The sequence below is a fragment of the Callorhinchus milii genome, unplaced genomic scaffold, assembly GCF_018977255.1.
Source record: "Callorhinchus milii isolate IMCB2004 unplaced genomic scaffold, IMCB_Cmil_1.0 Scaffold1, whole genome shotgun sequence".
Lineage (NCBI taxonomy): Eukaryota > Metazoa > Chordata > Chondrichthyes > Chimaeriformes > Callorhinchidae > Callorhinchus > Callorhinchus milii.
In genome coordinates, this window is record NW_024704742.1 from 107,637,365 (window position 1) to 107,654,598 (window position 17,234).

Below are 17,234 nucleotides of genomic sequence, written 5' to 3' on the forward strand. Positions count from 1 at the left end.
GGGGCCCAATAACCAGTCTCTCCCTCCGAGTCCTGCTTATGGGCCAGGCTGGATGGTCTGTCATGAGCAGTGCCCTGGAGTACTGCAGACACACCTGGCTCAGGAACTGGACGACTATGTTAGCCAAGGAGGCTTGACTCAATTCCGACATTCTGTTGTAAAGCATGTCACTTTGCAGCCAACACCTCCCGCTTACCTTCCGCCAAGAAGGATAGTCAAACTGTACAATACAAACCGTACATAACATGTATAATAAAACAATTCATTACATGAAGAGCCATCCTTCAAAACTATCCCAAACATTGCATTAGTATCCTTTGTGCATTATTAAAACTGAATAATCAGATTAAAATCCTGAATAAGAAAGTATTCTTGTGTTACAGTATTCTCCAACTATCTTATTCCAATAGTACTGCTTTGAATTTTTAAAAACGACTTTAAAAATATTTTTCGCCTTTTTATCACTAGATCGCATAAAGCTATTTGCCTTCTTGACACTTGAAACTCGGAATACAGAATAATCATTGATGACAATGATTCTGTAGACAACAATGACTCCCTCCACTTACAGACAACTACAAAAATAGCACAGATTCAGGAAATTAACTTGGATGGGAAAGAGAAGTTGGAAAACAAATGGTGTAAATATGTAGCTCTGCAAGCAAATGAGTTATTCCATATTAAAAACTTTGGATTCTAATTTAATTTATTCAGATTTTAGACCTCTGGCATGAAGCTTTGTACTTGAATAATAACATGATTTACATCTGAATACCTGAGTCAAAACAAGATGATTGTTTTTGAATACAGAATAAGATAGCACTCATTCCATTATTTTTCACAAAATTCTTAACTTTTAGTTTGCATGTGGAACTTGCCAATGCTCGATTTATATTTTTCCATAAATGCTTCATATCAATTTATTTCTTTGTGATGGTTCAAATATCTGTCAGAAAAGTAATTGGACTCTATCCTCCTTAGCAAATGTCATCATTCCAATTCTTTAAAATATGCGTTTTAATTTTAGCAGAATGTCACTTTTCTCCATATAAGGTCATAAGTGATAGTTTTCATGCCTGGTGAACAAATTGAATTTAGAAGATTCTGGTCCAGCTCTTGCTAACCAGCAAAATGACTAGATTCAAAGCGTCTGTGAATTTCATCAGTGAGCCAATAGTGAACCTGTGGAACAGGCTCCCTAGGGAGACGGTTGAAGCAGGAAGTGTTGATTCTTTCAAACACAAATTAGACAGTTTTCTTTAAGGAAATAACATTATGGGATATAGTACATAGATAGATCAGGTCATATGTGCATGTGACCACCAGGAAGGTGGAAGGTGAACTGGAGGGACCTTGGTCTTTTTTCATTTCGCATTTCTTACTTTCTTATGTTCTTATTCATGAATATTGAAAGTTGTTTGAATGGTTACATTAGCAAAACAGTTCATTGCAATTTTCAGCAACCACCAAAGTGCAACAAAAGGCCAATATTAAAATGGCTGATGATCTTCTCACACTTTCACTGACCTTTTCTCACACTCACAGGAGGTTATGGGTTCAAGCCCCACATCGGGACCTTAAACTCATACAAAGATGCATTGTCGGAAGTGCTGTGCTTCAGATCAGACTTTAAACTAAAGTCTTGTCTGCCTGTTCAAGTGGAAGTCAAAGAACCCATGGCACTATTTGAAAAGAGAAGGGAATTTCTCCCAGATTCCAGTCAACATTCCCCCAAATAAAATTGGTTGCTCAATTTCAAAGCAGTTTATGAATCATTGGTGTGTGCAATTTAGCAAATTGGCCACAAATACACAGTGACTACACCTCACAGTAAAATGCTATGAAGTGTATTGACATTTTCTGTATATGGGATATTGTTATATCAAATGCAAGGATTATTATTACTATTACTTTTCACTTAAAATTCCAACTAATCTTAGCCTGTAAGACCATTGTTTGTTAAAAATAAACATTGGGTAGATTAATGCAAAAATATATCTCAATTCAGTTTTAATTTGGAAGCCAGTTTCAGCAGTTCTTAAAAAGAAGCAGCTTCCAAATTAACCATTAACATACATGGTTCTTTCCTTGAATGCTTCAGATCCTACCTCTCATACTGTCTCCACTTCATCTGCACAAACCGCTTCTCCTCTAGCCCCCGCACCATCTCGTTCAGCGTTCCTCAGGGCTCTGTCCTTGGTCCCCTCCTCTTCAAGATATACATCGTCCCTCTTGGTGACATCATTATTAGTATTATCATCTGCAGACATGGGGTCAATTTCCACATGTATGCGGATGACACCCAACTCTGTCTTTTTACTTCCACCCTGTCCTGATAGAATGTCTGTCAGACATCAAGTCCTGGATGAGAGCTAACTTTCTACAGTTGAACATCAAGAAGACCGAGGCTCTCCTGATTGGCTCCCGTTAGCGCCTCCTCGCCTCACACGCTGACAGCATCACCATCCATGGTTGCACACTCCACCTCACTAAGCCAGTCCGGAAGCTTGTCATCTTGTTTGACCCTCAACTATCCTTTCTACCCCACACCCATACCATGTCCCGCTCTGCCTTCCCCACCCCCCGCAACATCGCCCGGCTCCGCCACTGTTTCACACCTCAGGCCGCCGAAACCCTCATACATGCATTCATAACATCCAAGCTCAGCTACTCAAACTCCCTGCTCAGCTACGCAAACTCCCACTGCTTGTGGGACACTGCTGTGCGCAATTGGCTGCCGCGTTCGCCCACAAATATACAGTCAATTCACTTTACAGTATATTCTGTGAAGCGCTTTGGGAAGTCTAGAAGACGTGGAAAGCGCTATATCAAATGCAAGGATTATTATTATTATTATTATTATTGTCAGCCTCCCCAACTCTTCCCTTTATAGGCTGCAGATCATCCAGAACTCTGCAGCCCATGTCCTCTCCCGCACCAGGATCCATGACCCTATCACCCCCATTTTTGCCCGACTCCACTGACTTCCCATCACACAGAGGATACAGTTCAAGATTCTGGTCCTCACCTTCAAAGCCCTCCATGGCCTTGCTCCCCCCGACCTCTGAGACCTCCTAACCCCCACCAACCTGCCCACTCCCTTTGGCCAGCGGACTCTGGCCTGCTTCACTTCCACTGCTGCGCCCACCCCACCATTGGTGGTCGGGGCTTCTGCCACTCTGCCTCCACCCCCTGGAACTCCATCCCACAATCCCTCCCCCTCGCCCCCTCCCTTGCCTTCTGAAAGACCCACCTCAAGACCCTTTTCTTCACCCTGCTTCCTCCCCTGCGCTCTACCCTCCCCGATTCCGACTCCCAGCTCAGGTTCTAAACACTGATTGTCCAGTGCCTTGGGACATTCTCCCGATGTGAAGGGTGCTGTACAAATGTAATTTTGTTGTTGTTGTCTGAAGTGAAGAATTTTCCATAATTCTGCTAAATCGTACATTTTAATAAAGAAGAAAGGATTCACAGTCTAAAACTAGGTGGAACTTGGGTTTTGTCAGCCTTTGGAAAACGCAATTAGCACATCAAATTTAATCTGCTATGTGGATGGTGTTCGGAGATGCTACATGCGTGAAGGCCCTATATAAATGCAAGTTGTTGATGTTGAATAGCACTGGTTTAATCCACATTCTATATTTCAAGAATAAACCGGAAACAATAGGAATTTGGCTATATATCTTGTTGATATGTAAAGGAAATGTAGCTTTGAGCTGGAGTTAATAAGGTATGTGGTTATATGTGAAATTTAAACAGTGCCACTAAATTTCACATTGTCATCCGTACATTCCCTCAATCTTCACAAAGATGTTCATATGCATTTGGTTAACAACTGTATAATTTTATTGAAAGATTAGTGGGAACAATCATTCAGGATTATTTATGCCAAGTAATATAATATAGAATATTATATAGCCTTGCTTATTTATTATTTAGCTAACCCTGAAAAAGTATATCTATATTCTGTCATGAAATGTGACAAAGTTAGATGATTTGTGGCTTAGCACCCAACAGGAGTTTGTATCATCAGCAACAAATATGAAGCATTCAAACTTCAATTGATTATTCATTCCTACTATTAGTACCCAGAATATATATTGCATTAAAAGCATGGATTTTATCAGAATTATTGCTTCATCTCAGTGCTACATGATTCAGTAAGCAAATGTGCGGTGGTATGAAACAGGTTTCCATTTTAAAAGACCAAGAATTCCCTAGTTGGGAATAATACAGCCAGATGCAAAATAAAGTTGTGATTTATATGTATTATATACACCATCCCCCCTTTCATAAATGTATTTTATTTATTTATAATATGATCACCTGCATAAAATAGTCTATTTCTGGCTTCAGTTGCAACAAAACCTCTGCTTTTATTGAGAGCCGTGTCAATTAAATCGAAGGTGGCTTCAGCGAGACTATTTTGTAATTCTGAAGCCCTGAAGCTGTATTCTGAGGTTTACCTGCACCACAGAGGTCAGTTATGAAAAACAAATAAAAATTGAAAATCTAATATGCACTGTACAGATGCATCGAAGGTCCCATTACTCAGCTGCAAAAAAACTGCAAAAAATAACAAGATTGTACTATCATGTGATATGATTATTCTTCAGGTCTAGTGTATATCATTACCCTTGTTCTTAGGCACCAATTTCTTCTTCATTGCACTGCCAGGAAACATTTGAATATAAAAGAAACCAAGAACACATCAAAACCATGAACTCTTTCAGAATTGTACTGTTCATTGAACTACTGTAGACTTAAAATGTACCTGCCAACTGGCTCAGCAAAGAAAAATATGTTGAAGAAAACGGTAGCAAATATAAATTAAACATCATAGTTTAGAGGCCAGCAACCTCTAAGGTATCACAAAAACAGACATTTTCAGTGAAGGAACAGGCCATTCAGCCTATTGTTTTTATTGATCTTCAGTTTTAAACATTGTGATTTGCTATGCTACACATCAGAATATATAACTGTAAGAGATGTCAGACTGTCCTGGGTAAACTAGTCAACATCACTCTCATGGAATGAATATGCTTAATCTCAGCAGAAACCGCTTGTTTAGGTTATAGTTGCATATATCACCTCCCACATATTGAACATTTTAAACGATGACGATACATACAGTATAATGCTTAAGATGTTGACTTTTTTGTGGCTGAGTAATGACTGCCTGAAGTGATCTGTGCATTGACTCGGTTTCTGTTCTATTTTCAGTCAATAAAGCCTTATACAGAAGTAATCAAAAGCAAAATAAGCATCAAGATATAGTCAGATCCCTAAAATATGCCTACATATCACTTTACCAGGTTTTACTGATAGCATAGCATGTGTAACATGCAGATCTGTGCTGATAAATGTTGAATGAGGTCATTCTGCTGCCTAGCAACCCAAGAAAACCCAAAACTAATTTCAAGAAATTCAATGTCATTGCTTACTATGTATTGATATTATAGCTGTATTTTATGTTGCATGAAAGGATATGGCAGACAAAAATAAATGAAATTATTATTATTGGTTACTTAGCCGGGATATTTAATTCTTTATTTACCTTCACTGACCTGCAAAGCTTTGCTGATCAAAATTAATCTGAAAATGATCAATGTGGGCTTGGTGGCCAAATGTCCTTGAATGCTGTCCTTCACCTCTGGGATCAGGATGTAACCACTGCCTACAAAATACAGTCATTGCACTTTATAGTAAATCCTGTGAAGCAATTTGAGACAACTTCCTGATGTGAAAAGTGCTCTATCAAATGTAAGGATTTTTTTTTTGCTTCTTGCTTAGAATGGTGGGGTGAAAGTTTCCGAGTAAAAGATCCAGTAGCAGTGGGCCAATTCCCAATAATGTGAGCTCAAAACAATACACTGCACATAATTCACTCTTGAGTATGGTAATAATATAATAATAATCCTTGCATTTGATATAGCGCTTTTCACGTCTTCTAGATGTCTCAAAGCACTTCACAGAGTATTCTGTAAAGTGAATTGACTGTATATTTGAGGGCAAAATGCAGCAGCCAATTACGCACAGCAGTGTCCCACAAACAGTCGTGGATTGAAGTGACCAATTTATTATTCTTTTATTTTCTTGAGGAATTATTATCAGACGTGTGGAGTAAGGAAACTTGCCCAAGGTTTCACCCTGTCGGGAATCAAACCCAGGTCTCTCGCTTGCAAAGCGAGTACTCTAACCACTGAGCTATAGGACTCCACAGCATTAATGCAAGATTAGCACTTGTCTCAGCATTTTAGTGAAATTTTATAGAATGTGCTAGCAATCAACATGTTAATACACAGATTCTGCCCCCACCCAATTTCCCTATGCACAGAATTTTCCTTCTGAACCTGGTATGAAGAAAGGGATAAGCCTGAAAGAGTTAAACTATGAGGTTGCAGAAACAGTGTTCTTATTTGCCATTAAAGCAATCTTTGAACTTTTGAAAATGGATGTTAAAATAACTTGACAATTTATATGGTTCAATACAGTTCAGGACTGCTAAATTCAACGGCTTCTTCACAACACTGTGTTTTCCACATAACACTGTAATCTGCCAAAGGACAAAGGTAGATGTAAAAGATGCCAAGAATAATAATGTACCAGATGACATTGAGAATCGTGCAGATTTGCAGACTTTGAAGAGCTGAGGGTTAGATACGTGGTTTAAAATGTAAGAACAGAATGAATTACTAATAAAGAGTTGGGAATGTTTTTCATAACAGATTTGATAGTTCTGCGATATTTTGTCATTATTAGAAATGTGGACACTTTCTTTGAGACATTCTCCTTATGTGAAAGGCGCTATATAAATATAAATTGTATTGTAGGACCATAGGGGAGGAAGCTTCAAGGGTCAGAGCCTCTGTCTTCTTAAAAAGGTGCCCAAAAAATGTGTCCCATCACTCTCTTACTTGGGCTGGGCTGAAGATAGAGAGCCTGCCCTGCCCTGGGCCAAGAATCATGAGGCCTAGGTCACATGGCTGGTCCAAGGTTGATTAACAGTTGAATTTAGAGCAGGCGGGTTTGCAAATGTGTGGGTTTGTAAGAGGGGTGACAACCCAGGTACCTGCATCATCTGCAGTAGTGTTGCTGTCATAGATTTAACCCTCCCCCTTAATATGATGTCCCAAGACTGAAAAGTCCCAACTTGTGTAATTATTGCTGAAAGCTAATTCCTCTAACACTGGGATCATCCTCATTGCTCTTCGCTGCACAAAAGAACATTGCACTCTTTGTTAGCGATGGCCAAGGAAATTGTTACAGGTTCAATGAGACCTGATAATTTGCTCCACACTGTGCTGTGCTGACAGACAACCCTCGAAGTAGATTGAAACTTTGTTCTGTTCTGTGTCTTGTCAACATCCAACAGAAGAATTCACATTTCCATAGCACCTGATCATCAAAAAAAGTGCTTCCCAAGTAATTACTGTTAAGTGTGATGACTGTTTGGCAGGTAAACACAGCAGCCATTTGCATCAGCAAAGTCACAAAAAGAACCAAGAGGTAAATAAATAAGAAGAACTCCCAAGACATCGGAAGAACATCCTGTCTTTTTCATTGACTACTTGGGATTTTTTATGTCCACCTGAAAACCGGTTTATTTTGTCTGTTACATGTGATCTCATTTCAACTGAAAAATGGCAAGTATGGCAATTCAGCGGAGTACAGCACTGGAATGCCAGGTTAGACTATTGGGATTTAAACCCACAACCTTGAATCTCAGCAGAAGACAAGATGTAACTTGTTTACAAAATACAGTCATTACACCTGATAAACTAATACATAATAAATTGTGATGCTTTTTAAGACATTTCAATGTCTTTGAAGGCATTACAAAATGCAAGCTGTTCTTCAAATTTTCCTTATATCTTATTCAGACTTCGATCATGAAACTGTGTCTGCTCTCCTATACACATCTGGCACATCTCATAAAGAGTGTCTCTGGACTGTCTGCTGGGAGGGCAGCATATTGTTTACATAAGATTTTATTGTGGTTTGGTTGGACAGGCAGATAGCCAGCATCAGGCACTCTGTTGTCACCCTGTATTATTTTCAAGCAATGTAGCATTCTTCGTTTGTTGGCAGTACTCCAAAAGAACCGCAGAAAGCCAACTTCTAAGATAAAACCGAGTTTAAGAACAGCCTCCAAATTCAACACAGTCTTACATTTTGAGACAATGGTCTTATAATAATACTTGATATAGTGTCATCAAGACTTCTCAAATCGCTTCACTGGATAAATTGTAAGTGGTGTGACTGTATTTTGTTGGCAAATGTGACAGCCAATTTCCACACAGCAATGTTTCATATTGAGTGAGTAACCAATTTTATTCAGGGGATTGTTGGCCAGGATATGTTCAGCCTAACATGAGGAATTGTGCTCTAATTACTCTAACTGAGAGCAAGGTCAGACCGAATTGAACACGTGAGATAAACATGGTTGATGAATAGGTGGTTTATTAGTGCCAGGGGAGGAGACTTCAGTTAATTCAACTGTTTGTACACCCTCTTCCAACTTACTCTCACCCACACTCCTCACTTGGGTACTTATGGGCTAATGTGCGATGCTCTAAACTCACAGATCTTCTCTAGAACATCTGCTCAACATCTAGTTCAAAGGAGTTTCTTCATCTGAATCACTCTTGTAATAAAAGAATGTCTGGCCCAATTCGATGACCTGCATTTATGAGCCTATTTCCAAAACTATACATTTATGATGTAAATATCTGCATTTATACCTGGCACATTTGTAATAGTGGAGTTTCCCACTTATCAGTCAGGATCTGAGCCAGTACAAGGAACTAGGTTTCTTCTAAATAAGACAGGGAGACAATGAACTGTCAGATGCTGGATAGCCTGTTTATCCAACTAGACTGGAATAAAATCATATTTCAACAATATGTTGCCCACCCAGAGGATGTGCCAGATGTGTGCAGGAGAGCAGAACTGACACAACGCTTTTTGAGTTTTATTTTTCTCCTTCTAGTGATTATTTTAATTCCCTGCACGCTTGTCAGCTTTCTAACAAATGTTGCAAGTTTTTCTTTCCCATTCTGGTTTGTAATTATCCAGTCACAGATCCATCTGCTGGTATTTGGCAGCTTCCGTACAAGAAGTTTACTTCTTTCTTCAGCTTCTTCCCCTTCTGCCCCCAAATGTAGCTTCAATATTATCTGTGGCATTTTCGCATATCACTAATTTCTTTTGTTTTGCTTCCATCCTTAGCTGAAGGCTATTTTCACATCTGTCAGTAATATTTGCTTTCTCCTGCATGTTTTTCTACACATTGATTATTACCGGTATACACACTATTTCAAAGATGGCAAGGAGTCTTTCAAACAGTTTAATCAGGTAACATTGCTTTGTGAAGAGAAACACCGTCTTCATAAAAAAAAATGATCCTTTGCTTTCACCTTTCTGGAGAAAGAAGACACAGAAATACTGTGCAGCCTTCCTGGGTTAGATAGTCCAAAAGGATGAGAGAGACTATATTGATTTGCTCTGCCAAATCCTAGTATCCAGTAGCATTAAATAGCAACCGAGGAATACAGCATCAGAAAAGGCTATTGTGGCCCATCTGGACTTCCCAAAGCTAAAAAGAAATATGACTGCCCTATTTCTATTTCTCCCTTATTTCACATACCCCCAAAACAGGTGTGTCAGCCTTGCTCAGTGTAAGCACTCTCGCCTCTGAGTCAGAAAGTTGTGAGTACAAGGCAAGAGAAATCATTAAACTTTGGACTCTCTAAAAAAATTAAGGCTGCCTATTTGCAGTCCTGATGTTGCTCATTACTTCATTTTCAGCATGACTCAGTATCAGCCTGACTAAGTTGGCAGCAGTCTTACCTCTAAGATATTTTGCCCACAAATATACAGTCAATTCACTTTACAGTATATTCTGTGAAGCGCTTTGAGATGTCTAGAATACGTGAAAAGCGCTATATCAAATGCAAGGATATTATTATTATTATTAGATGGAAGATTATGGGTTCAGGCCCCATACTGGACTTTGAACTCACAATCTAGGCTTGCACTTTCATGCTGTGCTGGGTGTGCACTGATTTATTCTCTGTGCTGGGGATGAGATATTAAACTAGGTCCTATCTGCCTTTTCAGATGGATATTTCTCCAGTGTCCTGAACATCAGTCTCCCAAAATAAAATTGGTCATTCACATCATATGTGATATTGTTATGCCGCATTTGTCTACAAAATACAATTCACAGTAAATCCTGTCTTCACAATATGAAACGATTCTTATTATTATTACACCACACACCACAAATGGAATAATAAAACAAAGCTGTGAAAATCAAATGGTTCGATTACAGATTACACTGCATTTGAACCTCTTTACATTTCCCACAAATAAAGAGAACCACACACTGCAGTTCAGATTTCATTACAGTATATTTTGCTTTTCCCAACATATTTCATTGTAATTAAATTTAAAGTGCAATTTTAAGTACGATCAGTTTGTGGAAATATTGCTGTTTATGTTTTATGAAACAATTAAATATTTAGTTAACATTTATATTTTATATTTTTGTTGTGCCAATACATCAAAATAAAAGTTCATAGCGAAAATGGTAATAACTTTGTCTTACTTCAAAAAGACCTGAGGCGACTGTCAAATGGTTTTAAAGAATTTTTTTTTTGTCAACGTTTGCTAAATATAAGTGATTTAGTGATTTAGAGTCAGGTGTTTATTTTATTCACTACAATTACAATATCTTGTAAACCACATTAGTAAGGTTTATATGACTTCTATGTCAATGGCTAAATGGAAATAGAGTAACAAACAATTTCATAAAAACTGTATTAAGACTGATAGTTTGCATTGCTTCAGTGAATAGTTTAAAGGTCCCTTCTGATATTCATCATACTGAATAATAGTAATAATCCTTGCATTTGCTATAGCACCTTATCACTTCATTAAAATGTAAAAAGTGCTTCACAGGATTTATTGTAAAGTGTAGTGACTGTATTCAGTAGGCAAACCTGACAGCTGATTTCCGCACAGTTCCACAAAAATGAATAATTGATTTTACTCAGGGGATAGTTGGAGACCAGGAGAATAGTGTCTTCTTTTTTCAAATAGTGCCATGGGATCTTTAACATCTACCTGAATAGATAAACAGAACCCCAATTTAATGGCACATCCGGAGTTTGGCGCCTCTGGCAACGCAATCCTCTATAAAGTATCAGCTTTTGGCTGCTGAGGGCTGGATCTCAGATTTGAGAAATATCCGCGGGCCACATAAGCAATATTTTTGTGTTTCCCTTCCAGAAACATAACCCATAAGAAGAATCATATAGAAACCCTTAGGTGGTCCAACGGGCGGCCCATGGGCTGCATCTGGCCCGGGGGATGATTTTATCCAGCACGCAAACCATTACCGACTTCATTGTTTTCCTTTCCTGCTGTGCCTCTCTTCCTGTCACTTACTGCTCTGTCTCTCATAAGGTTGTACAAGGCACGAAGCAGCATGGAGACCGACTGGAAAAGAAGTGCTGCCGGGAGGGAAAACAATGAAGTCGGAAATGGTGTGCCGGCTGGATGATATCATTCCCAGGCCGATGCCAGTTGGATCACCCTGGTCTAGACTATCATCTCAAAATCCTTGATATGGAGATTGAACTTGCAATCTTCTAAGTCAGAGATGAGAGCGCTAATATCTAAATCCCACTAAAGTAAGGTTCAGACCAATGTACTCTCTTTTCTTTTGCCATTACTTTCTATTGCATCTGAGTTGATCTTCACATTTCACATCCTGTGCATTCTGGTAGATGGATATTTGTTAGGTCAACATATTTGTTAGATCAGCCATGATCTTATAGATCTTATGGAATAGCAGAACAGGCTTGATGGGCTGAATGGCCTACTCCTGTTTCTATGTTTCTATCTACTGTAGCGTCGCTGATACTCAGAATCACCTTTTGGCTTCAATGTGGGAATTGATATCATGAAAAACTTAAGTTTCAAATGTCTGAGTCAGTGGAGAATTGTAATTGTTATTATCCACCTTCGTTATTCTTTATTAGGTCACATAAACCAGATTTTGTGATTAATATTCATCAGATTTGGTTTACAGCCTCAATCCCCTTTTCTTTGGATCATTCAGAATCGTTGGATATCACTGAAATTGCAAGCTAAAGATTTAATGTTTTTCAGAGTAAAGCACTTGTTTCAATCAATGATTCACTTGGTGTCTGTTTAATTACATACTTTTGACCTCACGCATGCAAAATATTGGCAAGGTCCAAGTTTTTCAGAATGCTGTAGAGAAAGAGCAGGCATACATTGAATTAATTGACTATTCACAGCTAAATAGCTCAAATATGCTTGAAAGTCACAAAAGAAATGAATTCTTGTAGACAGAAGATTTCTGTACAGTAATAATTCTAAAAGAAATTGTTGTTCTCCATGTCAAAATATTTAATCATGTTGCAACCACTTTACTGATTCTTCCTGAAATACACAGTATAAGGAATAGGCACCAGGGACAGAAAATATACTTACTGCCAGCAATCACATACGTTACGGTTGCCGTGAAACAATTGAGTTATGGTGACTATGACAGGAAAATAATAATCCTTGCATTCGATATAGCGCCTTATCATGTCTCCAAGACATCTTAAAGAGTTTCACAGAATATACTGTAAAGTGAATTGACTGTCTATTTTGTGGGCGAAACGTGGCAGTCAATTGCGCACAGGACAATCCCACAACAGTCATGGATTGAGTGACCAAATTACTATTATTGTTATTTTATTTTGAAGGTATTATTAACCACCGGAAAAGCAATCTGCTAATTGACTAACAACTCGGCTCCTACTCACTGCTAGGTAAACAAAGACGCGTGGAGTAAGGACATTTTCACCCTGCCCAGGAATGAAACTCAGGTCCTCTCGCTTGCTATGTGAGTGCTTTAACCACTAAGCTACAGGACGCCACTTAAATGCACTTAAAGCCCGTTAATTGAAAAACCCAGGTGAAGGACTAACACCCTCGTACAAAACAGCGCTATGGTTGAAAAGATGGAAGAAGTTTAGATAAATCGAAACATAGCATTTAGGCAATGTCAAGCCTGACTTATAAAAGCCTGCAGATATTCTAGAATTTTGCTAGAATATTTTTAGGGAATTTTTCAGAATCCTCCTCTTAAGGAGATTGAATCAGTGAGATTAAGCCAATGACAGAGGTAGATTGTTTATGGATGGAGCAAACTTGATGAGCTTAATAACAAGGCGATAGGGAAGACTGAATGAAATAAGGCATTCCATAATTATGAGGCCCTGGGAAAGAATGAGTTTGTGAGGATTCACTGAAACAAGAAAAAGAGAGAATATAGGAGGTTACATTTGAAAGTTGGGAAAGATTTAAAGGAGCATTTACTATATCAATTCCTTGCTCTATGAATAAAATAGACAGGGTATATTAGTGATACATAAGGTGGTATATATGTGATCGATACTTATGTTAATACTTTGATAGATTTCATGGCCTAACATATCGGGCTACTGGATCATAGCATAAAAAACAAAAACAAATAAATGAGGATAAGGCCATTTAGCTCATCAAGTCTGCTCCCTCCACAGGCTATCCATCTATTGTTATCTTAGCTCCACCTATTTAATTTCCTGTGGAAGGATTCAATAAAGTAAAAGTATTGAAGACAAATTGAAGAATATTTATATTGTCTCACTATTCAATTGGGTCATCTTTCTTCCATTGGATAACACCCTCTCTCCTCTCTTCCCTGGTCCCTGCAGTATGCCACCTTCTTAGTTTCTAGCTTCTTTATGAATGGTCAATGGGCAATACACTGTCCTCTATCTCACTCTCCAAAAATGCACGCCTGTGTTTGACAGCAACCTAGTTAAAAGAAATGAGCTGCGGAATTGCATTTTTTCAGACACATTGGCTGTATCCTCCATTAGTTTCTATGGATTCCCTTCAAGTGATGTTTTGGACTCATGTTGGTGATCGCAACAGGAATTTTAAAAGTAGTTCAGAATAGGGAGCGGAGGAGAATGCTTCTGTGCAGAATTGTTTCGATTTTTTTTCAGTGGGGTTGGGGGTGGCCAGTTCTTGCTGCAGACTGCATAAGGTAGTGATGATTCAGATCAAACTAAACAAAGCCATCAAAATGATGCTATAATAATAACAATAATAATCTTTCACTTGATTTCATTTCATATCAGGAGGATGTCCCAAAGCACTTTATGTGACATATATATATATATATATATATATATAGTGTAGTAATTGTGTGTTTTATGTGTGAACTTCCTAACTCCCTACAAATTACAATTAATAAATAACCAGAGGTAAAATGGTTAGTTTTTATTTTAATCATTTGTCAGCTTGACTGAGTTGGTAATTTTCCTGCTCTGGATCGGACAGTTTTGGTTTCACTGACTTTGAGTCCATAGTCTGGACTGTCATTCCAGTGCAATAATGGGGAGCACTGGAGGTGCTGTCCTTTGGGTGAAGTATTAAACTGTGGTCCAGTTAAATAATCCAGCTAAAGGATTCATGATACATTTCAAGGCTGCCTTGACCAACAATCCTTTAGAAAAAATGATCATTCACCTCCTGGCTGTTTGTGGACATTGCTGTGTGCAAATTGGTTCCTGTGTTTGCCTTCAATTACTCTGAAGCACTTTTAGATTTTATAGGCCCTGTATCCAATCTAAGGATTATTATGTATTTTACTTTCCTTCTTTAGAGCACACATTTCTAGTCAGCACATTTTCTCCTTCAGCAAAAAGTATGGGAGCAGCACATTTCTCAACGGGCACTGTGAGTGCTTGATGGATTTATTAACTGAAAGTTAGTCAGTCGGGGTGGGATTGGATACCACAGTGTAATTTTGCTTTGCTGTCTGAAAGGGATTCGCATGCTGAATGAACCTAAGTCCTCTTGTCAAGTACAATATCTGATAAACCAACCTGCAAGTGTACGCGAAGGATGGAAAGTGTAGTATTTAGTTTAAGCTGTTCCTTTCTACACCAATTTGTGTCAAACAATATGTTTTGCCAATTGGAGGTGTTAATAAATTGGAAATATTGTTGTGGATTCACAAATCACATATAATAAGAGTTGTTTGTCAAAGCCCTGGTCAAAGTGACAAATGATAAATGGCAACCAGGGCTCCCTCTGCTTTCTCGTCCTCTTTGACCTCTCTGCTACCTTCAAAAGCGTTGATCACTCAATCCTCATCCACCGCCTCTTCTCTCACCTCAACCTTCATGATTCTGTCCTTGACTGGTTCAGATCTTACCTCTCACACCACCTCCACTTCATCTCCACAAATGGCTTCTCCTCTAGCCCCCAACCATCTTGTGTGGCGTTCCTCTGGGCTCTGTCCTTGTTTTTTTCCTCTTCAATATCTATATGCTCCCTGTTGGTGACATAATCCGCAGACGTGGGGTCAACTTCCACATGTATGCGAATGACACCCAAATGTACTTCTCTGCTTCCACCCTTGACTCCAAGACTACTGGTGTCCTGACAGAATGTCTGTCAGACATCAAGTCCTGGATGAGAGCTAACTTTCTAGAGTTGAACATCAATAAGACTGAGGCTCTCTTAAATCAAATTCAAGATCTTCATCCTCACCTACAAGGCCATTCACGGCCTTGCTCCCTCCTACCTCTCTGACCTACTATCCCCCTACTTACCTGCCCATACCCTCCGTTCCTCTGGCTTTGGTCTGCTCCACATCCCCCGCCCCAACCGCCCTACCATCGGTGGCCGGGCCTTCAGCCTCTCAGCCCCTAGGCTCTGGGCCTTGCTTCCTCCCTTTCCTCCTTCAAGGCCGGTCTCAAGACCTTTCTCTTTGACCGTGCCTTCAGCTCCCCTCTCGACTCTCTACCCCCTCCTCGCTCCCTCCCATCCCTCCCCTCACCCTGACCATTTCCCCCCTCTTCGCTGCCTCCCTTCCCTCCCCTCACCCTGACCATTTCCCCCCTCCTCGCTCCCTCCCTTCCCTCCCCTCACCCTGACCATTTCCCCCCTGCTCGGGTCCTGACCCAACTGTACAGCGCCTTGGGACGTCCTCCTGACGTGAAAGGCGCTCTATAAATGGAATCTTGTTGTCGTTGTTGTTGTAATTGGCTTTGTCAGCACCTCCACACCTCAGGCGCTGACAGAATCACCATCCATGATTACCCATTCCACCTCACTAAGCCAGTCCAGAACCTTGGGGTCTTGTTTGACCCTCAACTATCCTTTCTACCCACATCCATGCCAAGACCTGCTCTGTCATCCCCCACATCTGCAACATTGCCCAGCTCCTACCATGTCTCCCACTACAGGTCACCAAACTCTCATACATGCATTCATTACATCGAGGCTTGACTTCACAAACTCCTTGCTTGTCAGCCTCCCCAACTCCTCCCTCCATAGACTGCAGATATTCAGAACTCTGCAGTCCATGTCCTCTCCCGCACTAGGCTCTGTGACTCTATCACCCCCATTCTCGCCCGACTCCACTGGCTTCCCATCACACAGAGGATACAATTCAAGATCCTGGTCTTCACCTTCAAAACCCTCCATGGTCTTGCTTCCCCCCTACCTCTGCGACCTCCTAACCCACTACTATCCTGCCTGTTCCCTCCGTTCAGCGGGCTCCAGTCTGCGTCACATCCCCCGCCTCGCCCACCCCACTATTGGCGGGCGGACCTTCTGCCACTCTGCCCCCAACCTCTGGAACTCCATCCTGCAGTCCCTCCACCTCGCCCCCCTCCCTTGCCTTCTTCAAGTCCCATCTCAAGACCTTCCTCTTCGACTGTGCTTTCGATCAGGGGGTAATAATCCCTTCAAAAAACAAATGTTTTAAATAATTTGGTCACTCAATCCACGACTGTTTGTGGGACACTGCTGTGCACAATTGGCTGCCGCTTCTCACCCACAAAATATACAGTCAATTCACTTTACAGTATATTCTGTGAAGTGCTTTGAGGCATCCCGAAGACGTGATAAGGCGCTATATCAAATGCAAGGCTTATTATATTATTATCATAAATAGTATCCACTGTATTGTCTGACTATTTATACCCTGTCTGACCTATATCTCTGCCTGACAAAAGCTGTCTATGATTGTATTTTATTCAAATCGGACCAATGATATTGGTATTAAAATACAATCTGAATTACATGTAGCCAGAATCTGAGGAAAAAAGATAAAACGTAATCTAATTTTCTTTTGCTAATTTTTA